This window comes from Rhinoderma darwinii, chromosome 2 (assembly GCF_050947455.1).
Source record: "Rhinoderma darwinii isolate aRhiDar2 chromosome 2, aRhiDar2.hap1, whole genome shotgun sequence".
In the NCBI taxonomy this organism is placed as follows: domain Eukaryota; kingdom Metazoa; phylum Chordata; class Amphibia; order Anura; family Rhinodermatidae; genus Rhinoderma; species Rhinoderma darwinii.
In genome coordinates this window covers 252,060,773-252,085,354 of record NC_134688.1, presented here as the reverse complement: position 1 = coordinate 252,085,354, position 24,582 = coordinate 252,060,773, and the positions used below count along the sequence as shown (strand labels likewise).

Sequence of the window (24,582 nt, the reverse complement as noted above, 5' to 3'; positions counted from 1 at the left end):
TGGGCAACTGCCCCATTTCCCTTAGCTTTGTGTACCCTTGTCTGTTTGTCTCGTGCACTTACTGAGCGTAGGGACCGCCGCCCAGTTGTACCCCGTCGCCTAGGGCGGGTCGTTGCAAGTAGGCAGGGACAGAGTGGCGGGTAGATTAGGGCTCACTTGTCCGTTTCCCTACCCCCATCATTACAGACAGGCTGTCAATGACAGCTGCCATCACTGTGTTATCATTATGTTATTCCTGCTCCGCATTAGTACGGCGCAGGTCTGCTTCAATAAGCGGCGTGTGGGAAACCAGGTAGTAAGTGTGTAATTCCCCTGCTGCACCACCACAGGTGAAACAAAGCATTACACAATGCCCATTGAAATGAATAAATGAGCATAAAATAAAAATGTCTGTAACGAGAGGATTCTGATAGCTTCTCTGGCTAATTAATGGAGATTATGAAGGAGTGCCCCTCATCTATTAACTCAGAATGCCCTTATAGAATACATGAAGATGGGTTTTGTAAACCAGAGAAAACCTTTAAGGACAGTAATTTTCTTTTAGAGTTGTTATAGATGAAAAGGTGGGTTAACAGTGAGACGTCTGCCTATCCTTGAATTGCATTTGTTTGACAGGTGGCATAGGAAAAAATTAAATTGCTATGAATAGCAACACCATACCATTTTTTACTCTTGACATTCAATATTGCCCAAGATTAAAATATTATTTCCAATAGATATTCTTTAAAAAAAAAAAAAATAAAATGTCTCAAGGCAATCTGCTGTGTGGCCCTAGTCTAAAAATGACATTTCTGAAATACACAGAGCAACTGACTTTTGTCTTGCAGACTAGCATCTTATCTTACAGTTTCCGTAACAGAGTTCATTATCAGAGTTATATCATCACATGGTCAGATGTCATACAGCTGCGCTCGGGGGGAAATGGGGGGAAATGAAATAATCACAGAAGTATCATTTTTGTGTACCCGGGTTGTATAGGTGAACTTCTACAAAGGAGGATTAGAGCCGGAAGCAACTATCATCCAGTGCAGAATGACGATACTCTACTGACAGGTTTATGATTATGTTTTTGAGGATATTAAGAGAGCAATGTTATGAATATTGAACTCATGAACGAATAAGATGTAAGCTGGATTGGCTAAGAGATGGGAAACGGGAAAAGGAAAGTGATGAATAAAAGGAATGTGGAGTATAGACTTGCGTAGACAATTAACCCTCAATTCTCTGAAATGTACTTTCTATAATTACATACAGTGCATTTACCAAGTATTCAGACCCATTTACTTTTTATTTTAGCCTTATTCTAAAATGGATAATATTATTTTTTGTGTCATCAATCTACACACAATAACCCATAATGACAAAGCAAAATCAGGTTTATCAAAACGTGTGCAATTTTTTAAAAATAATTTTTTTTAATATAGCATTTACATTAGTATTCAAACCCTTTACCATGTACTTTATTGAAGACCTTTAGCTGCGATTACATTACATATCTTACAAACAATAGATCTCCGGTATTGTTTATAGTCATTTACTATGGATGTCGTGCTGTGTATATTCATGTATCAGTCGAGTATAAAGAAAGCATAAGCCACAGATATAATGTATTGTTTTATATACATATACTGTATTTAACCTTTTATCCAACTATCTGGTTAACAACCCATCCAAAATGCCAAATATGCACCAAATTGAGAATATTTCCTAATGTCCATTTATTAAAGGAAATTCCTTTTGCAGGTTGACAAACCCCTTGCGTATTTTTTTTCCCCACCCCTTCTTCTTTCTTCCTTTCATGTGGTCCACACTTGATTTTTGCCACCCATAGCCAAGTAAGCATCAATTGGTACATGGAGCATGGTCAAACAGTGGCAACCTGGGGATCTCCTCAGCTTCCTGCAGAATCAGAAATAGGGAATAGATTATTTCATAACCTGGCACCCTCTTACTACATAAATGTTCCATTATTCAAAGATTAACCACTTCCTGAGGGGGAAGTATGGAGTGGGCTCACCGACTGATCCTGTTCCATACGCTGTGGGTGTCAGCTGTGTATTACAACTGGCACCCTGCTTTAACGGACGGAATGGGAGATAACTCCGATCCCGATAGTTTTACTGCTTAAATTCTGAGGTCAATAGTGAAGATATTAAAGAATCAATATTGTATTAAAGAAACACTCCCACAAAATCCCCCTCCCCATTTGTTAACATGATTAGGTGAAAGGTAGTGAGGTTTAAGCTCTTACTGGACGCTTTTCTTTAACCAGTTCAGGACGGGGCTATTTTGAGCCTTCAGGACCAGACACCGTTTAGCCCTTTTTAACACGTGTTAGTTAAAGGAAGGGTGTCGCGAAAAAAAATTTATTAGATCAATTTGCTTTTAGTGTTTTATTCAATTTTTTTTATTTATTTGTGTGTTTGTGTTTTACTTTTTTTTTTCTAACTTTTTCTTCACTATGGGGGCTGCCATTTTTTTTTTCATCTCTGTATTAACGACACATACAGACATGGAATACGGCACGTACATCCCCATAGAGAATGCGAACGGGAGCCGTTCCATTCACTATGGTGTACGCCGTCTGTGTGGGAACGGCGCATGCGCCGCTCCCACACAGTCCAAATGGAAGGTCTTCGGCCGAGCGACATCCGGCGCCATTTTCTTGTGGACCGGAAGCCGCGGCTGGACAGTAAGATGACTACTTCCGGTCGCGGCTTCCGGACATGTGTTCTGAAGTAAGCACTAGGAGCGGAGGGAGCAGACGGAGCGGACGGGCCGGAGGGAGCGGCGGCGGCAGGAGCAGGTAAGTTATGTCTGTGTATGTTCGTGTTTTAGTGTGTGATTACCACTGTATGTAAGCCTACTACACTGTGTATTCGCTCAAAAAATGGCGGCACACAGTGTAGGAGGCTTGAACATTCAATCCCCTCCTTTCTCCTGGCACTAGCCAGGATAAGGGAGGGGGGATTCTGTGAGCTCACTAGATCGTGTGTGTTTACACCAAATTTGCAGCATAAAGCAATGTGGTTTCTTTACCACATGCCAATAATGCAATTTTGGGAATTACTCCATCTAGTGACCAGCACAGGGAAATTTTATAAATTAGAATCTAATTTATAATATTTCCTGACTTGTGAAAAAATTCTAACAATGTCTAATCATGTATACACTAACTGTTTAACTAAAAAAAAAAAAAAACAAATTTCTAGCGACACATTCCCTTTAAATGGCTATAACTTTTTTATTTGTTGGGCTAACGACGTGAAGACAATGCAGGTGTAATGACGGGGAAGGGAGACAGACAGGTGAGCCATAATCTACCCGCCACTCAGTCCCTGCCTACTTGCAACGACCCGTCCTAGGCGACGGTCTCTACGCTCAATAAGTGCACGACAGACAAACAGACATGGGTACACAGAAGCTAAGGGAAATGGGGCAGTTGCCCACGGCAACACTGTGAGCAACAAGAGAAGTGAACGAGCCGAGTCAAACCAGGAGTGTACGAGGTACCAAACGCAGAGCAGGAGAGTAGTCAGTAAGCCAGGGTCAATATGAAGCAGGGACAAATAGTTCAAGCAGCAGCAGCAGAGCCAGGAAACAGGAGAATCACAGGCAAAGGAGGAGCAGGAAGTGAAGGTATAAATAGACAGAGGGCGGGAGCTAGCTCCGTCTGGCCAGGCTGTGATAGGCTCTCCCACTCCCTCAGCCTCCCAGCCTGATTGGTAGAAGGAGGGGGTCACTCGATCAGACTTAGGAGCAGGTGCAGACTGACTAACAACGGGCGTCGACACAGAAGCTGTGTCTGGCAGATCCTTTACAGCAGGTTTCTTTTTTTATCATTTTTATACACATCCTTTTTGCTATTTTAGAATTTTTATTCATAAAGTCTGAAAATAAATAGTAAAAAAATGAGCTTTTTTACGTTTCCGCTATTTTTGTTTTGGTAATAACATCGTTTTACCCTAAAATAGACCTTTTATTTGTGATCGTCATTGTTTACCATAAATTTTTATATATTACATGTCTATATTAGGGTAATTGGGTCAGCAATGATTGGCGGGGGGGAACGTCTTTGGTATTTTATGTGTATTTATTATTAATTTTTTTTGCACTTTACTTTACTATTTTTTTATTACTATGGTCTGTTCCTCAAAGGTCAAAAAAGACCTTTGGGGAACTTTATACATATTTTTTCTATCTTTTACAACATGCTTTTTCACTGTAACTGTAACACAGCCCCAGTTACAGGGGAAATCAGCCCTCTCATAGTGACGATTGTCACTAATAGGACTGTGCTGGGTCTAGTAAGACCCAGCAGCAGTCTGTCAGGAACGACACCCGGCGATCATATGACCAGTCACATGAACCCCGGGAGGAATAGAGACAGCGGCGCGGCCGCTGACTTTATTCCTATACACACCGTTCATTGAGCGCTGTGTAAAAGAGATCGGAGAAGACAGAAGCAGCGAAAGCTGCTTCTATCCTCTCCTCAGGGTCCCCGGCAGTCACTGACAGCCGGAGACCTGACATTCAGCTGCCCGATCGCTCGGGCAGCAAGTTAAAACCCGAGCCGTAAAAAGTCTATGGCTCTGGTTTTAAGGACCCTGACCGCTGGCCGTAAAAACACAGCCAGCGGTCGGGAACCAGTTAAAGTTAGCCGCTCTGTTCTGGGCTCATGTGACCTGCACTCTGAATCCTACAGCATCTGCTGCGTGGACCGGAGGTTTGTCTCTCTTTACAAGCCTATAAGAGTCTCGTGAATTTCTGATGTTTTATGTGTGATGTGAATATTTCCTTAGCGACCATACCCAGTACGCTGCATCACCTCTAATACAGGGGAAGGCCCAATGGCAGATCATCATATGGCGTATTCGGAGGCCGTCCGGGGCCCGAGGCTCCCGGGGGGCCCATGGCCGCCCAAAGTACAATGTAGTTTTGTCAAGTTTTTGCCACGAATCGCGGCAAGAACCGCGATGAAATGGCATTGTAGATGTCCTGCAAAAGGACATTTAGACATAAGGTCACATGACCTCATCTCTGAAGTTCTTACTACTGTTTAGAGACCTGCTGGTCACATGACCGCAGGTCCTTGAGCAGCAGCAAAATTCCACAGAGAAGACTGAGGTGAGCTGCTAAGTAAGTATAAGGGGATGGATTTGTTTAAGGGGTCTGGTGTGGGGTCTGTATTTAGGGGGCCTCGTTTGGGGGACTGTATTTAGGGGGTCTGGTCTGTATTTCGTTTTGGTGTCTGTATTAGTTTAAGGGGTCTGGGATCTGTATTTAGGGGGTCTGAGGTCTGTATCAGTTTAAGGGGTTTAGGGTCTGTATATTTAGGGGTCTGTTAGTTTAGGGGGTCTGTATTAGTTTAACGTCTGGTGTCTGTATTTAGAGGGTCTGGTCTGGGGTCTCTATTAGTTTAGGGTTCTTTATTTAGGGATCTGTACTCAGGGGTCTAGTCGGGGGTCTGTATTAGATTAGGGGGTCTGGTCTGGGGTCTGTATTACTTAAGGGAGTCAGGTCTGGGGTCATTATTAGTTTAGGGGGTCAGGTCTGGGGTCTGTATTAGTTTGAGGTCTTTATTTAGGGGGTCTGTATTTAGTGGTCTGTATTAGTTTATTGGGTCTGTATTTAGGGGGCCTGGTCTAGGCTCTGTATTAGTTTAGGGGCCTTTATTTAGGGGTCTGTATTAGTTTAGGGGGTCTGGTCTGGGGTCTGTATTAAGAGGGTCAGGTCTGAGGTCATTATTAGTGTAGGGGGTTTGGTCTGAGGTCTGTATTTATTTAGGGAACTTGTTCTGAGGTCTGTATTTGTTTAGGGGGTCTGGTCTGGGGACTTAAATAGTTTAGAAGGTTGTATGTATTCTATGATGTAGTCTGGGATCCAAATTTATTAGTCTGAGTAAAAAGGGTTGTCCGGGCACATCGATAGGTCATCAGTATAAAAAACGGTCTGTACCCGGACAACCCCTTTCTTGAATGGTTCTGGGCCTTGGTGTCTAAATTTTTGTGTTTCTATAGGGGCTGGAAATGGGTGCAGAAGTGATGGGCAAAGATGTCTCATCAGGAGAAGTCGCCATAACGGTCTGCGTCAGATGAAGAAAAGAAAACTACTCCCATCAGAGAAGACGTGACTTGTGAGTCACTGGATCTATAGGGGATCTGTCCCCTCTCCTGACATGTCTGATGTAGGAATTCCTTGTATTCTACATATCTTTGTGTACCCAGGGTAGGTGTACTGTCAGCGATGGTTGGAGACTGTCAGTATGTAGGGACACAGCCCTTTGACAAGGGGAATCGTAACAACCATTTGTCAATGCTTGCACAAAAAGGTGGTGTTCACTATAGACACGGCAGAGAGGTGGTGGAAAAGGGGGAGGCCCAAGTTTGTGGAACAGCCCAGGGCCTATGGTCTACATAATCCACCACTGGGAAGGCCCCAAAATGTTTGCTTAAGGGAGTGCTCATAAAACACGACATTCGCTTAAAATAGAAAGAGTGCATACCTTAACATGGCAGATGAAAAAGTTAGCTACCTTGAACTGCCCCATAAGCATGCGCTATTTACCCAGATTTTATGGGATTTACAATGTGCCTGAGCGGCTAGATGCCTGTTATACTTGTAAGCACACCCTTCAGTTTTGCCGCAGCAAATACTACAAATACGGAGATAAAAGCAGACACATGTTGGCCAGGGCCCGTAGAGGCCAAATAGCGCAGTCTCATATCCCTAGTATTAAATCTCCACCTCTGAAAATATAAATTAAGCCTTTAAAATCGTATTTACCTGCTTTAATTCATCCCCGTCAAGTAGTTAACCCCTTAAATGTAGTGGTCAAATGCGACCGATGATGTGATCACTGGGGTGCCGATGCCGACTACAGAAGCCTCCTAGGTCCTGCCCAGAGGCAGGGCCTAAAAGGCTTCTGGTAGCAAAGGAAAGATGGCATGGGCTCAGAAGCTGAGCCCGCGTCATCAGCGTCGGGTGTCAGCTGTATGTTACAGCTGACACCCTGCAGTAACGTCATGGACCAGAGCTAGCTCCGATCCCTGCCATTAACCCCTTAGATGCAGCGATTTTAGTGGTTTGTAGCCAAATCGGCACCCCTGCTATGCGATCCAAAGAGTGCCGACGGCTGCTATGGCAAGAGGGGGCCTAACAGTGGCCTCCTGGTCTGCCAACTACGCTAATTAGGTCCCACCCGGAGGCGGAGCCTAATCGGCTTGCTGTCAGTGAACGACTGACAGTTCTAATACATTGCGCTACATCGCGCCGCTTCCGTGCTTGAAAGGCGCTGATTGACGGGGAAAGTCATTCTGCCCTGCCAATCAGCGCCTTTGAATGACGCATCATTCAGCTCCAGCAGACCTGCTCAGACGAGAGCAAGTCTGCATTACCACCGGACAGCACAGGAACTGGATCATGTGAGTATGTAAAGTTTTCTGTTTTTTTCTAATAAAACTGTGAGTGGCATTATCTACAGACGGGGGTCTATATGTGGGCTACTGTATACAGGGGGGTCTATATGTGGGTATGTGGGGCACTATCTAAGGGAGGTCTATATGCGGGGATGTGGGGCACTTTATACAGGGGGGTCTATATGTGGGGATATGGGGCACTATATAAAGGGGGGTTTATATGTGTCGATATGGGCCACTATATGCAGGGGGGTTCTATATGTGGGCACTATCTACAGGGGGGTCTATATGTGGGGCACTATATACAGAGGGGTCTATATGTGGGGATGTGGGACACTATCTACAGGTGGGTCTATATGTGGGGCACTATATACAGGGGTGAGCTATATATAGAGTACTATCTATAGGGGATCTCTTTGTAGGACACTATCTATAGGAGAGGGCTATATGTGGGACCCTATATACAGGGGTGGATTAACTGTGGGGCACTATCTACAGGGGGCTATATGTAGGGCACTGTCTACAGGGGCGGGCTATATGTGAGGCACTATCTACAGAGGTGGGCTATATGTTCAGCACTATCTATAGTGGAAGCTATATGTAGGGCAGCACGGTGGCTCAGTGGTTAGCACTATTGCCTTACAGCTCTGGTGTCCATATGTGGGCACTATCTACAGAGGGCTGTATGTGGGGATCTATCTACAGGGGCTTCTATGTAGGGCACTATCTACAGAGGCTCTATGGGGGTCACTATGTACAGGGGGAACTATCTACAGGGGCACGATGTGTGTGGGACACAGTGTATGGTACTATTATAATCAGGGACACAGTGTATGGCGCTATTATAGTTAGTGAGAATTTTAACTTCGTTTATAGGTGCAGAAATGTTTTAAAAGTGAGAAGTGAAGACATCTGAGCAGAAAACTGCAGAAATGGGTCGTGGCCAGAAGAAATCCATAATAGAGGTCTGGACCGGAGGGAGAAGAAAGGAACTAGAATCTGAGATGTCAACAGTGAGTCACTCAATGTAAATGTTTATTCTACCTCTAGTCAGCACTGTAGTCGCTGTATGATCTGCAGCGAGATGATGGGTGGTATGATTTTTTTTTTGTGAAACAGCATCTCCCAGCGTATCCTTACCATTGTTCGGGCCATGCTGGGAGCTGTAGTTTTACGCCGTACAAACCTATACGGCAGGGGTTGCACTAAATTGAGCTGTATTTGTTCTGGTGTTATATATATGTACTGAGCTTTGTTCTGGTGCTGTATATATGTATGAGCTTTGTTCTGGTGATGTATATATGTACTGAGCTTAGTTCTGAGGATGTATATATGTACTGAGCTTTGTTCTGGTTCTGTATATATGTACTGAGCATTGTTCTGGGGATGTATTTATGTACTGAGCTTTGTTCTGGTGCTGTATTTATGTACCGAACTTGGTTCTGGGGATTTATATATGTACTGAGATTTGTTCTGGGGCTGTATTTATGTACTGATCTTTCTTCTGGTATTGTATATATGTACTGAGCTTGGTTCTAGTGCTGTATTTATGTACTGAGCTTGGTTCTGGGGATGTATATATGTAAGGAGCTTGGTTCTGGGGCTGTATTTATGTACTGATATTTCTTCTGGTATTGTATTTATGTACTTGGTTCTAGTGCTGTATTTATGTTCTGAGCTTGGTTCTAGTATTGTATGTATGTACTGAGCTTGGTTCTGGGGATGTATATATGTCAGAGCTTTGTTCTAGTGCTGTATTTATGTACTGAGCTCGGTTCTGGGGATGTATATATGTATTGAGCTTGGTTCTAGAGATGTAATTCTATAGAATATATTTATAATAACAAAATTGCAGGGCATATGGAATTGTTCTCAATTCATTGTATATTTCATGGGAACCTGTCTGGTGGTTTTAACCCCTTGAACCGCCACCATGCGGTAATACATGACCTGACAATATTTCCAAATGTATGTTTTTTGCAGATGCAGCAAAATCTTTAAAATCCACTTTAAAATGGCGCACACTGTATGCTAATTACTCATTAAAGGGCCATGGGGCGGTGCCGCTATCCTGATGATTCACATAGTCCTGCCTCCAAACCCAACTTTCCATTTTTGATTGACATCCCCTGGCTGATACATCTATCTCGGATGCGCCATTGCCTTGTGGCACTATACACAAGGCGGGGCTGTGTTGCACTATACACAAGGGGGGGCTGTGTTGCACTATACACAAGGGGGAGCTGTGTGGCACTATATACAAGGGGGAGCTGTGTGACACTATGCACAAGGGGGAGCTGTGTGACACTATACACAAGGGGGAGCTGGGTGGCACTATATACAGGGTGCTGTGTGGCACTACTAAGGGGGTCTGTGTGGCACTATCTACTAGGGGGGCTGTATGGCACTATTTACCAGGGGGAGGACTGTGGTGCAATCTACAGGTGGCTGTGTGTGGCGCAATCTACAGGGGTCTGTGTGTGGCACTATCTATTAAGGAGGCTGTGTGGCACTATCTACTAAGGGGAGCTGTGTTGCACTATATACAAGGGATGGGGGCTGTGTGGCACTATATACAGTGGGAGCTGTATAGCGCTATATACAGGGGAGGCTTTATGGCGATATCTACAGGGGGGCTGTATGGCACTATCTACAAGGGGGAGGTGGGGGCGCTATCTACAAGTGGGGTGTGACACTGTCTATAGGCGGCGCTGTATAGCACTGTCTATAGGGGGGGCTGTATGGCACATTCTACAGGGGGCACTATCTATAAAGGGGGCTGCTTGTGGCACCTGGGGGGGCCCCAGTCAAGAGTTTGCTATGGGGCCCAGTCTTTCCTAGTTACGCCCCTGCTCACTGCTATTATTTTGAACAAGACCTTTTCAATTAATGATTCAATTACTCAGTATAAGTGGCATGCATGTCCTAATTGTTGGCTCTGTTTTTTTTTTTCTACTACTCTACTACGCTTACGAGTAAATGATTTGCTATGTAGAAATATCACTTCTACCAAAACCATTAATTTATCGGGTTAATGATGTTGGACTGCTATTTTTTTTTTTACTCTACTGTACAGGTCCTTCTCAATGAATTAGAACATCATTAAAAAGTTTATTTATTTCAGTAATTCAATTCAAAGAGTGAAATACATATAATATATAGATTAATTACACACAGTGTGACCTATTTACAGCATGTTTTCTTTTAATGTTGAAGATTATGGCAGTTAATAACAGTCAATGAAAACTCCAAATTTAGTTTTTAATAAAATTAGAATATATAAGCCCAATTTCAAAAATAATTTTTAATACCGAAATGTTGGCTAACTGAAAAGTATGTATAATATATGCACTGAATACTTGGTCGGGGCTCCTTTTGCATGAATTACTGCATCAATGCGTCGTGGCATGGAGGCGATCAGCCTGTGGCACTGCTGAGGTGTTATGGAAGCCCAGGTTGCTTTGATAGCGGCCTTCAGCTCGTCTGCATTGTTGGGTCTGGTGCCTCATCTTCCTCTTGACAATAACCCATAGATTCTCTATGGGTTTTAGGTCAGGCGAGTTTGCTGGTCAATCAAGCACAGTGATACTGTGGTTATTAAACCAGGTATTGGTACTTTTGGCAGTGTGGGCAGGTGCCAAGTCCTGCTGGAAAATGAAATCAGCATCTCCATTAAGCTTGTCAGCAGAGGGAAGCATGAAGTGCTCGAAAATTTCCTGGTAGACGCTGCTCTGACTCTGGACTTGATAACCACAGATGACATGGCTCCCCAAACCATCACTGACTGTGGAAACTTCACACTGGAGCGCAAACAACTTGGATTGATGCATCTCCACTCTTCCTCCAGACTCTGGGACCTTGATTTCCAAATGAAATGCAAAATTTACTTTGGACCACTGAGCAACAGACCAGTCCTTTTTCTCCTTAGCCCAAGTAAGACGCTGCTGACGTTGTCTCTGGGTCATGAGTGGCTTGACACAAGGAATGCGACCGTTGTAGCCCATGTCCTGGATACGTCTGTGTGTGGTGGCTCTTGAAGCACTGACTCCAGCTGCAGTCCACTCCTTGTGAATCTCCCCCAGATTCTTGAATGACCTTTCCTTGACAATCCTTTCAAGGCTGCGGTTATCCCTGTTGCTCGTGCCACACTTTTTCCTTCCTCTCAACCATTAATATACTGGGATACAGCACTCTGTGAACAGCCAGCTTCTTTAGCAATGTCCTTTTGTGGCTTACCCTCCTTGTGGAGGGTGTCAATGACTGTCTTCTGGACAACTGTCAAGTCAGCAGTCTTCCCCATGATTGTGTAGCCTACTGACCCAGACTGTTGGAACATTTAAAGGCTTAGGAAACCTTTGCAGGTGTTTTGTGTTGATTAGCTGATTAGAGTGTGACACCATGAGTCTACAATCTTGTACTTTTACCCAATATTCAAATTTTCTGAGAGACTAAATTTTGGGTTTTCATTAACTGTTAGCCATAATCTTCAACATTAAAAGAAAAAAAATCTGGAAATAGATCACTCTGTGTGTGCTGAATCTATATAACATATGATTTTTACTTTTTTACTTGAATTACTTAAATAAATTAACTTTTTGATGATATTCTAATTAATTGAGAATGGCCTGTATATTTCAAGTTAGAAAAATGGTTATTTTTGCACATTTTCTCTAAATTTTGGTGTTTTTCACAAATAAATGCTGAATGTATCGACCAAATTTTACCTCTGACATAAAGTACAATATGTCATGAGAAAACAATCTCAGAATTGCTCAGATAGATAAAAGCGTTCTAAAGTTATTACAACATAAAGTGACACATGTCAGATTTGAATATGAGGCTCTGTCAGGTAGCGGGAAGAGGTTAATTTATAAAGGCCATAGATTCAGTTTTGAATGCCCTTTGCAGTGTCAGGGTATGTTCACACGGCTTATTTACGGCCGTTTTTCAAGCCCTAAACGTCCAAAAAATCGTAAACAGAACGCCTCCAAACATCTGCCCATTGATTTCAATGGGAAAAACTGCGTTCTGTTCCGACGGGGCATTTTTTACATGGCCATTTTGAAAAACGGCCGTGTAAAAAACGCCCGCGAAAAAGAAGTGCATGTCACTTCTTGAGCCGTTTTTGGAGCCGTTTTTCATTGACTATAGAAAAACAGCTCCAAAAACGGCCGTTAAAAAAGCCACGAAAAACGCGAGTTGCTTAATCAACATCTGAAAATCAGGAGCTTGAAAACTGCTCCGTATTTTCAGACATTTTTGTTTGAGCGTGTGAACATACCCTTAATCTTGATATAATCTACATCGGGGGCAAACTCATGATTTTTTAAGGGGTGTTTCCAAGTGCGTTGATGCCAACAACGGAGACAGCAAAATGCCTCCAATTAGACAGACTGACAATTTTCTATGTAAATGACATTGTACATTTTTACATGGGATGTATGATAGTATTTCTATCATACTACTGATGAACTAGAGCTCTTCAATCTTCATCTTATTCTCACTTAAACATCTTTTTTTTAAGACTAAATTAAATTTAAATCTTTTAATCTATCCTCACAACTATGACTTTCCATGCCCCTTATTAGGTTCTCTTCTTTGTATTTTTTCCAACTCCAGGGCATCCTTTCTATAAACTGGTGCCCAGAACTGAACTGCATATTCCAGATGAAGCCCCATTAATGCCTTGTAAAGCGGTAAAATTATGTCCCTGTTTCACAAATCCTGTCCCACGCCCCATAGAGTAAAATCTCTAGGGGCTGGCGTTGATTTCACTATAATTTACAACAGTTTGCTGGCGTAAATGATAAAGCCATGCCCCCTTTCCATAAAGGTGGCAAGGACGATGTAAAAAGGTTGAAAGTCGTCATTTACATCGAATATTGGGACTTTTGGGCACTTTTGTGACTTTACCATGACAGAAAACTGCCATAGAAAGGTTGATAGATTGCGCCCAATGTGCCCAAGTTGACTTGTAATTAAAGGAAGGGTGTCGCGAAAAAAGAATTTTTTAGATCAATTTGCTTTTAGTGTTTTATTTAAAAAAAATTTATTTATTTGTGTGTTTGTGTTTTTTTTTTTTTTCTAACTTTTTCTTCACTATGGGGGCTGCCCTTTTTTTTTTTCATCTCTGTATGTGTCGATTAACGACACATACAGAGATGGAATACGGCACATACATCCCCATAGATAATGCGAACGGGAGCCATTCGCATTCACTATGGTGTACGCCGTCTGTGTGGGAACGGCGCATGCGCCGCTCCCACACAGTCCAAATGGAAGGTCTTCGGCCGAGCAACATCCGGCGCCATTTTCTTGTGGACCGGAAGCCGCGGCCGGACAGTAAGATGACTACTTACGGTCGCGGCATGTGTTCTGAAGCAAGCACTAGGAGCGGAGGGAGCAGACGGACCGGAGGGAGCGGCGGCGGCAGGAGCAGGTATGTTATGTCTGTGTTTGTTCATGTTTTAGTGTGTGATTACCACTGTATCTAAGCCTAATACACTGTGTATTCGCTCAAAAAATGGCGGCACACAGTGTAGGAGGTTTGAACTTTCAATCCCCTCCTTTCTCCTGGCAATGGCCAGGATAAGGGAGGGGGGATTCTGTGAGCTCACTAGAGCGTGTGTGTTTACACCAAATTTGCAGCATAAAGCAATGTGGTTGCTTTACCACATGCCAATAATGCAATTTTGGGAATTGCTCCCTCCAGTGACCAGCACAGGGAAATGTTATAAATTAGAATCTAATTTATAATATTTCCTGACTTGTGAAAAAATGTAAAAAATTATAACAATGTCTAATCATGTATACACTAACTGTTTAACAAAAAAAAATATTAAAAATTCTAGCGACACATTCCCTTTAATGAACATCTTCCATAAACTGAACTATACTACATAACTTGGTGTTATATGCAAAAATAGAAACAGTGATATTAATTCCATCCTCTATATCATTAATAAATAAGTTGAATAATAGTTGTCCCAGCACTAAACCTTGGGGTACAAGTATAAAGCTGCCAATATTTTGCCAGCAGATGTCCTGGTTATTGGAGAGATCTGCCAACAATCTAAAGATGGCCATGGACATTAGATTTTTGTTGGCATGTTCTACCGGTCTATAATATTATGTCTATGGTAACCAGCAGACAGGGGAATCAGGGATAAGCAGCACTGGATGTGTCTGCTGTCCACTTTTGCCTGCTTCCACAAAATAATTTACGTTTCAGTTTGGCTGACCCAAATAGACTGGGAGGGAAAGCTGTGAGTTGATTGAGTGATTGTCGGCACCGACAGTTATCTTGTCTATGACCAGCTTTCTGTATATAGATGCCGGCAGGCCACGCCAGACATTTGACTGTAGGATATTTCAGTACATAGTCATTAAATGTAAAATTGATTAAATAATTAAACACAAAAAATTCATTTATCAGTCATAACACACTCTCATTTGTAGAAACTCAAACTATGGTACGGGTAAATATTTAGCTCAATTCTGCCACCTGCATGCGAGTCCTCATATCTGTAGCTAACCATATGTTTTAATAAAAACTCATGGCAGCATGTGTGGTTAAAAAAAAAAAAGCATTTAAACAGGCTTCATTCACATCTGCGTCAGGGCTCCGTTCTGACGTTCCATCTGAGCTTTCCGTCGGAACGGAGCCCTGACTGACACAAACGTACACCATATGTTTCCGTTTCCATCACCATTGATTTCAATGGTGACGGATCCGGTGCCAATGGTTTACGTTTGTCTCCGTTGTGCAAGGGTTCCCTAGTTTTGACGGAATAAATACCGTAGTCGACTACGGTATTGATTCCGTCAAAACGCCAGAACCCTTTCACAAATGAGACAAACTGAAACCATTGGCACGGGATCCGTCACCATTGAAACCAATGGTGATGGAAAGGTTTGGGCCAGACTAGGCAACAGGCCATAGGGGTAGGCCACCATGACCAGGGATGTAGGTAGGGAAAGAGTTAAGGTAGTTAGGAGGGTTGGTCAGGAGTCAGTGGGGGTGGAGGTTAATAGGGCGAGGCTAGAGGATATTTAAAGGAACAATGTCACCAAAAATTTTTTTTTCATGTCAGTTTTATGTTAGTGTTTTATTAAAAACGTTTTTATTTATTTGTGTGTTTGTGTGTTACTTTTTTCTATTTTTTCACTCTTCCCTATGGTGGCTGCCATTTTTTTTTCCATTTCTGTATGTGTCGATTAACGACACATACAGACATGGAATACGGCAGCCACAGTCCCATAGGGACTGCGAATGGGGCCCGTCCCATCCACTTGTGTGTACGCCATCTGTGTGGGAACGGCGCATGCGCCGCTCCCACACAGTCCAATTTGAAATGCGCGCCGTCTGGCGCCATTTTCCTGTGGACCGGAAGTCGCGGCCGGACAGTAAGATTACTACTTCCGGTCGCGGCTTCCGGACTTGTGCACTTGGACCAGCGGCAGCAGACGGAGCGGACGGGCCGGAGGGAGCCGCGGCGGCAGGAGCAGGTAAGAGATTTCTATGTATGTTCGTGTTTGTGTGTGTTTACTACTGTATGTAAACCTACTACACTGTGTGTTAGCTCAAAAAATGGCGACACACAGTGTAGGAGGTTAGACCGTTCAATCCCCTCGTTTATCCCGGCACTAGCCAGGATAAAGGAGGGGGGATTCTCAGAGCTCACTAGAGCGAGTGCTTTTTTCCCAATTTTGCAGCAAAAAGCAATGTGGTTGCTTTACCACATGCAATGCTGCAATTTTGGGAATAGCTCCATCTAGTGACCAGCACTGGGAAATATTATAAATTAGAATCTAATTTATAATATTTCCTGACTCGTGAAAAAAATAAAAAAAATTTGAACAATGTTTAATCACCTACACACTAAATGTTTAACTAAAAAAAAAAATACATGTTTTGCTGGCAACACATTCCCTTTAAGGGTGGGATAGGGTAGAGGGTCGCCATTATGAGAGCAGACAGCGTTTGAACTTGTCCCGCCCTCCCTTCCTATTTTTCTTGTTCCTTATGTGTCTTGACAATGCGATTTCGCTATGTTTCTCATTGTTTTCTGCTTTTTTCACAGGTACAAGATCATGAGGACCGGTTGTTGCAGTGTCGCAGCACTAGCTTGGCGGATTGGGGGTCCTTGGAGTTGGTGGTAAATTGGTGTGGGGGGATTCATCGGGGGTATGGTCCATCCCGAGTTTATTATTGTTTAGTGGTCTAGGTCTAGTCAATTTGGGCTCCTGCTGGGTGGAGTCCTGGGGAGTGGTTTAATTCTAGGTCAGCCAACTGCAGGTATGACGGTGCCCCTGAGCCTGTAGGGTGACGGCTGGGTGTAAAATACGATGCAGGTGGACTGTTTTATGTTGACAGACTTTTGTAGCTCCAAGGACTCCCCTTCCATTGTTATTCTTATATGTAAAGTGTTGTTTTCATTATGTTTGTTTGTTTGTTAATAAAATGGCTGCTGTGGCCAAATTTATCCAACCCAAGGTGTCCATGTTTTTTTATAGGGAAGGGGTTGGGTAGGTGGTATGGCCACTGGGAGGGTAGTCTTAATATTAACATCATCCTCTAGTAGACTGAACGTACTCTACAGTCCCCTGTTCATGGAAATCTATGGTTTACGTTTGTGTCAGTCAGGGCTCCGTTCCGGTTGAAAGCTCAGATGAAACGTCACAACGGAGCCTTGATGCAGATGTGAACGAAGCCAATTTTTTTTTTATATATTACTTTATAACCTTAGATAAATATCAATATTGTGATGCTCAATTTTTACTCATCAATGAGCTAGGATGAATAGGCTATTGTATATAGTTATGATACATTGACACAATGTGTGCCTCCATATGGTATCTCAGAGAATACCAACATATTATGGCATACAATGGAGAATGCCACGATTAGCTTTACAAATTCCATATGAATTAATGACAAAAATACCACCATATAAAATTTTCTATGGGCACCATATTATGATCTGTACAATATGGATCTGTAATGCAGTAGAATTCATGAGGCCTTATTTTAATGCATGGTTTTCTTAGCAGAACACATTTCATAATTGCTGATTGACATAATTGCAAAAAAATTATGTTAAAACACTAAGAGCCTGCAATTACATTTGGACCTTACAAGAGTGGCATATTTGTCATTGGTTAAAGGGTTATTCCTTTTCGTCCTCAATCAGCACAAAAAGGTTAAACTCCCGTTTCTACCTAGGACAGAAGAATCCATATTCAGCAATTATGTAATTAAAAATTAAGCAATAGCGACTTCCTATAACCCATATAAGCACCTGGCACCTTAACAACAATGCGTTTTTATCTACTGTCCATAAGGTAGAAGAGTCCTTGTTTTTATAGAGCTTAGGTGTCGAGCCTTTGCTTTTTTTCTTTAAGCTATCAAGACTCAGGGTCATGCTAGAGGTTCAACATTTTCAATCAGATCAGCCATGAGTATACTCAGATTAAATATGGCGGCCATCGATGCAGTGCCTTGGGCTCGAGCCCACGTCACGTTACTTCAGGCCAAAAAACTTTTGTCATAGAACAGACCGGCTTTGGGCCTGGATAGGATTTTTGGGATTCCACCCGAGACTCGCAGAGGCCTAACTTGGTGGTTTTCTGTCAAAAATCTTGCCATATGGAGGTATTTTCCCCCTTGAGAAATGACCGTAATTACTACAGATGCCAACGGCCATGGGTCCAGAGCAGATAAAAATCAGAAGATCTGACTGCTTCCTTAAAGCTCAAATAAATCAGGGCGATCCAGTTGGCATTTTTTTTTTTTTACCAGCCTCTTCTACAGAAGAAAAATGTGAGGATGCAGTCGGACAATTTAACATGTGTATTCTAACTGAACCAACACGAAGGCACAAGGGGCCATCATCTGGAGAAGAAATGAAGGTTTGTCAAGTCCTGGGCCGAGGCTCATCTGACTGACATATCTGCAGTCCACATCAAGGGATCTCTGGATATCATAGCGGATCGTCTCAGCCACAATTTTCTTTCTCCAGGGGAATGGTCTCTAAGTTCTCAGGTCTTCCAGCAAATCTTTTCAAGAATGGGTCTTCCACAAATAGACCTGATAGCGACTGGCCAGCATACAAAATTGCCTGAGTTCTGCTCTATCGTCAGGACAAGTCATCCAGTGGTGGTCGATTCCATCTCCATTCCTTGGAGGGCAAATTTGTTTGCATATTTCCTCCTCCAGCTATGATTCGGAAGGTTCTGAGCAAGATCAAGGAAGAGTTTCCATAGGCAATTCTAATCATTCCATTTTGGCCCTGCAGGGCTTAGTTCTCAATGCTTCTCCAGCTGTCAAGCGGCGAGTATTAGAGGCTTTCAATGAACAAAGATCTTTTGAGACAGAAAGGATTCTGTTACCTGAACCTTCAAAAACTGCATCTCAGGGCCTGGTGTCTGAGGATCGGGTCCTTCCCAGTAAGGGGTTCCTGGATGTAGTAATATCCACTCTTATGGCATTTAGAAGAGCTGCGTGTGAGTGCTAGCTGCAAGGTCTGACACTGCCTAGCCAAGAGAGAGGAGCAGGGAGACAACAGCAAGAGATCGAGGGCTGTAACTGGTGAGCAATAGTGTAAGATACTCAGCCTGCTGCCACTATCCGGGACTTGGAAAAAGTATAGGAATGGCTAACAGCAGCGCTCTGGATGGGGGAGAGAAGAATTATATTGCAAGGGGGTGTTGCTACTGAGGGCTCTATGGGGGGAATATTATATTGCAAAGGGGGGTCTGACTGCTAAGGGCTCTATGGGTGAAGTATTATACTGCAAGTGGGTCTGGCTGCTGAGGGATCTATGGGGAAAATATACTGCAAGGGGGTCTGACTCCTGAGGGCTCTATGGGGGGATTATACTGCAAAAGGGGTCTGGCTGCTAAGAACTCTATGGAATGTATTTTACTGCAAGGGAGTCTGGCTGCTGAAGCCTCTATGGAGGGGAGCATTATACTGCAAGGGGTCTGGCTGCTAAGGGCTCTATGGGGAAAATATTATACTGCAAGGGGGTCTGACTCCTATGGGGGGCTTATATGGCAAAAGGGTCTGGCTGTTGAGGGCCCTATGGGGAGGGAGGAGTTTTATAGTGCAAGGGGGTCTGGCCGCTGAGGGCTCTATGGGTGAAGTATTATACTGCAAAGGGGTCTTGCTGCTGCAGGCTGTATGGGGGGTATTGCAAAGGGGTGTAGCTGCTGAGGGCTCTACGTTGGGTATTATTTTGCAAGAGTGTCTGGCTGCTGAGGGCTCTATGGAGGGATTATATGGCAAGAGGGTCTGGCTGCTGAAAGCTCTTAGAGGAGGGAGGAGCATTATACTGCAAGGGGGTCTGGCCGCTGATGGACCTATGGGGGAGTATTATACTTCAAAAAGGGTCTGGCTGCTGAATGAGGGGGGTATTATACTGCAAGGGGGTCTGGCTGCTGAAGCCTCTATGGGGGGGGGAGCATTATACTGCAAGGGTGTTTGGCTGCTGAGGGCTTCATGGGGGATGTATTACACTGCAAGGGATTCTAGCTGCTGAAAGCTCTATAGGGGGTATCATACTGCAAGCGGTCTGTCTGCAGAGGACTCTCTGGGGGGTTATACTGCAAGAGGGAGTCTGACTGCTGATGGATATATGGGGGGACATTATACTGCAAGGGGGAGTCTGGCTGCTGAGGGCTCTGGGAGGCTTATACTGCAAGGGGGGGTCTGTCTGCTAAGGACTCTATGGGGGGGATTCGATTGCAAAGAGGAGTCTGACTGCTGATGGATTTATAGGGGGATATTATACTGCAAGTGGAGGTCTGACTGCTGAGGGCTCTGGAGGGTTTATACTGCAAAGGGGGTTTGACTTTTGAAGGCTCTTTGGGGCGAAGGGTGGTCTGACTTCTTAGGGCTTTATGTAATTATGAGGTCTCTGCGTTAATCATTATACTGCCAGGGAGTGGCTCTATGTCATTATGCTGCAAGGGGAGGTTAAATAGTAAAAAGGTTTAGGATAGGCCGCTACTCATGGGCCAGTTCTGTTTGCTTGACCCCCCAAACTAAAATTTGGCATCCAGCCCCTGCACACACAACCTTATATGTCACAAAACACAGAGAATTGTTAAGATATCAGCCCCTGCTGTACTGAAAAGGAAAGGATAGTCTTACATCACTGGAAAATTTACATATTGTACATCTTCCTTGAGTGATGACAAGTGATTCCGCGGCATCGAGAGGGATAGACAGAGGGAGGTGGCTCCCTCTGTCACCCCATCGGCCCCCGTGATGCGATTGCGGTGTGCCAATGGTTTGTAAAGTTCTAACAAATGCCCAGGTTGGCCATAGCATTAACTATTAGGTCATGCAAAATACAGAATGCTTATGAAAGCGATCGGATCGCATTGTGAAGTACCCTAGTGGAACAAAAAAAATAAAAAAAATTAGAGTTTAATAAAGTTTATTACCAAAAAAGTTAAAGGAAAAGAAAACATTTTCCATAAAAAGTGACTTTTTTCCATAGGTAGAAAAATTAAACATTTATAGGATCGCCGCAATCGTAACAACCCATTTAATAAAGTTAACAAATTGTTTAAACACAGTGAGCACAATGAGAAACTTAAAAACAAAATACAAGAAACAATGGCAAAATTGCTTTTTGTTTTTGCTTCCCCCCTTACAATTTTTTTTTATAAAGGTTAATCAATACATACCCAAAAAAAGGTTCTATCAAAAAAATTTGACTCACACTGTAAAAAAACAAGCCCACATACCATGTGCAAAAGTGGTAAAACAAAAAAAATCTACATATTTGGTATCATCATAATGATACCAACCCATAGGCAACATGTTGTTTATGCTACATAAAAAACGGCGTATATTTTACGCGCAAAAAACGATTGCTTTTTTTTTCCATCCCCCCAAAAAGTTTACAAAAGGCAATCAATATGTTATATGTACATCAAATTATTGCCATTAAAATTAGGGCTCTCTGAATGCGGCAATGCAAAAACTCTGCTAAAATAAGGGAGGTAAAGAAAGGGGGGTAAATCGTCCGGTAATGAAGTTGTTAAAGAATAGTAACTGCCTTTACACCTATGTAGCTGCCAGCAGTACATGTTTTCACAGAGTAAGGCCCCATGCACACGGCTGTGCCCATAATCACGGTCTGCAAATACGGGCGCGGCCGTGGACAGCCACCCACATTTTCGACCCATGCTCCCATACAAAGTATGAGAGCACGGTCGGTAAAAAGCAAAAGATAGGACATGTTCTATCTTTTGGGGAGGCTTTCTACGGCCCGGACACCTTCCCATAAATATACTGTAAGGTGTCCTTGGTCAATAGAAATGAATGGGTCCGCAATTACGTATGAATTCCACGGTCGTGTGCATGGGGCCTAAACGTGGACACTAAAAGAAAATGGACAAAGTGTCAAAGTGACAAATAGTCTTGGGGCCTGGCCAAATTTTTGGGCATGAACATATTCTAGTTGACTTCTGTTTTGCTATAGTTTATTATATAATATTTTTAGAATTTTACTATTTATATCAGCTAAGCGACAAAGTTCTGCATGGTATAAAGCCACTCAATAGTACAATAAATAGCACTTTCTACATTTTCAATTTAGCCTCTTGTAGTGCAAGAAGTCTTCCAACTGAAACATTTATATTCTACTTACACTACCGTTCAAAAGTTTAGGGTCACTTAGAAATTTCCTCATTTTTGAAAGAAAAGCACAGTTCTTTTCAATGAAGATAACATTAAATGAATCAGAAATACACTCTATACATTGTTAATGTGCTAAATGACTATTCTAGCTGCAAACGTCTGGTTTTTAATGCAATATCTACATAGGTGTATTGAGGCCCATTTCCAGCAACCATCACTCCAGTGTTCTAATGGTACATTGTGTTTGCTAACTCTGTTAGAAGGCTAATGGATGATTAGAAAACACTTGAAAACCCTTGTGCAATTATGTTAGCACCTCTGTAAACAGTTTTGCTGTTTAGAGGAGCTATAAAACGGACCTTCCTTTGAGCTAGTTGAGAATCTGGAGCATTACATTTGTGGGTTCGATTAAACTCTCAAAATGGCTAGAAAAAGAGAGCTTTCATGTGAAACTCGACAGTCTATTCTTGTTCTTAGAAATGAAGGCTATTCCAAGCGAGAAATTGCCAAGAAACTGTAGATTTCCTACAACGGTGTGTACTACTCCCTTCAGAGGACAGCACAAACAGGCTCTAACCAGAGTAGAAAGAGAAGTGGGAGGCCCCGCTGCACAACTGAGCAACAAGACAAGTACATTAGAGTCTCTAGTTTGAGAAATAGACGCCTCATAGGTCCTCAACTGGCAGCTTCATTAAATAGTACCCGCAAAACGCCAGTGTCAACGTCTACAGTGAAGAGGCGACTCCGGGCTGCTGGCCTTCAGGGCAGAGTGGCAAAGAAAAAGCCATATCTGAGACTGGCTAATAAAAGGAAAAGATTAATATGGGCAAAAGCACACAGACATTGGACAGAGGAAGATTGGAAAAAAGTGTTATGGACAGACGAATCGAAGTTTGAGGTGTTTGGATCACACAGAAGAACATTTGTGAGACGCAGAACAACTGAAAAGATGCTGGAAGAGTGCCTGACGCTATCTGTCAAGCATGGTGGAGGTAATCTGATGGTCTGGGGTTGCTTTGGTGCTGGTAAAGTGGGAGAAGGTAAAAGGGATTTTTAATAAGGAAGGCTATCACTCCATTTTGCAACGCCATGCCATACCCTGTGGACAGCGCTTGATTGGAGCCAATTTCATCCTACAACAGGACAATGCCCCAAAGTACACCTCCAAATCATTCAAGAACTATTTAGGGAAGAAGCAGGCAGCTGGTTTTCTATCTGTAATGTAGTCACCAGATCTCAACCCCATAGAGCTGTTGTGGGAGCAGCTTGACCGTATGGTACGCAAGAAGTGCCCATCAAGCCAATCCAACTTGTGGGAGGGGCTTCTGGAAGCATGGGGTGAAATTTCTCCCGATTACCTCAGCAAATTAACAGCTAGAATGCCAAAGGTCTGCAATGCTGTAATTGCTGCAAATGGAGCATTCTTTGACGAAAGCAAAGTTTGAAGGAGAAAATTATTATTTGAAATAAAAATCATTATTTCTAACCTTGTCAATGTCTTGACTATATTTTCTAGTCATTTTGCAACTCATTTGATAAATATAAGTGTGAGTTTTCATGAAAAACACAATATTCTCTGGGTACCCCAAACTTTTGAACGGTAGTGTATGTGTGCGTTTTTTTCTCCTGTCTGTGTTATAGGTCTGTCATGACAGGCCTGGAAAATGATAAATCTATACTATAGCGTAGTATTTCCCCATTACCTAGCTGGAAGTGTGACAGGAACATTAGTATCCTGGAGTTGTTGCCTTGTAGATGTTCTGGGAAAGTCTCCACCTTCAATAGGGAACTTCCATGGGTGATACAAATCAGAATCCTGGATATTCATACCTGTAGAGACACAACCCATGCTATTTAATGGTAAGGAAAGAAGAATTTCCCTTCCATTCTATCATGTAATATATAGGTATAGAGTAACTATCATGGGATTTGGAATTTTACTTGAATGAAGCTGGCCATACAATTGATCAGTTCCTGATGATTGTTCCTAATGATCACAAGTGCTTGATAATGCTCATGGAAATTTCCCAAAATATTGCAACAAATAACCTCTCTCTTGACTACAGTGTCCCAAGAATTAAGGGACTCTTACTTAGCTTGCTTATTTGCTCTTGTCTACGTAGAGTATTTGTGAATGAGAAAACTTTTTTAAGAAGTGAAATCACTTCAAAAGAATAACAGACAAGAATTTGGCATCAGGGTGGATACTAGAGGTGTATAGTCTAAATTATGAGACCCAAGATTTGTGACACAGGAATGATGTAACAAAGGACATTACACTGAGCCACACAAAGTTTGAACAAATCAAGCAGCGCTATTCAATGACACTTACAAGACGCTAGTCACTTTTTACAATGAACCATTTCAAGATCATTACCACTTTTCATGGGAAAAAAATATTTTAATAATTGAAGGTATTACCATATATTACTATATCCTTGCTTGGTGGATCAGAATATAATTGTACTTGCTTATTAAATTACAGTAGAATCTGTGATTTCCAAATGC

General features: G+C 42.8%; 1 long non-coding RNA gene across 2 annotated transcripts; it reads right to left on the bottom strand.

Moving 5' to 3' along the window:
• Positions 1–1,703: 1,703 nt before the first annotated feature.
• Positions 1,704–24,549, bottom strand: LOC142741085 (uncharacterized). Of its 2 annotated transcripts, none has more exons than XR_012880996.1 (3): positions 24,496–24,549; positions 23,778–23,904; positions 1,704–1,899 (listed from the first exon to the last, which is right to left on the bottom strand). It is a non-coding gene; the product is annotated as an uncharacterized LOC142741085 (long non-coding RNA). The 2 variants fall into 2 exon arrangements; XR_012880997.1 differs by lacking the exon at positions 24,496–24,549 and adding an exon at positions 24,167–24,268.
• Between the last annotated feature and the right edge of the window lie 33 nt (positions 24,550–24,582).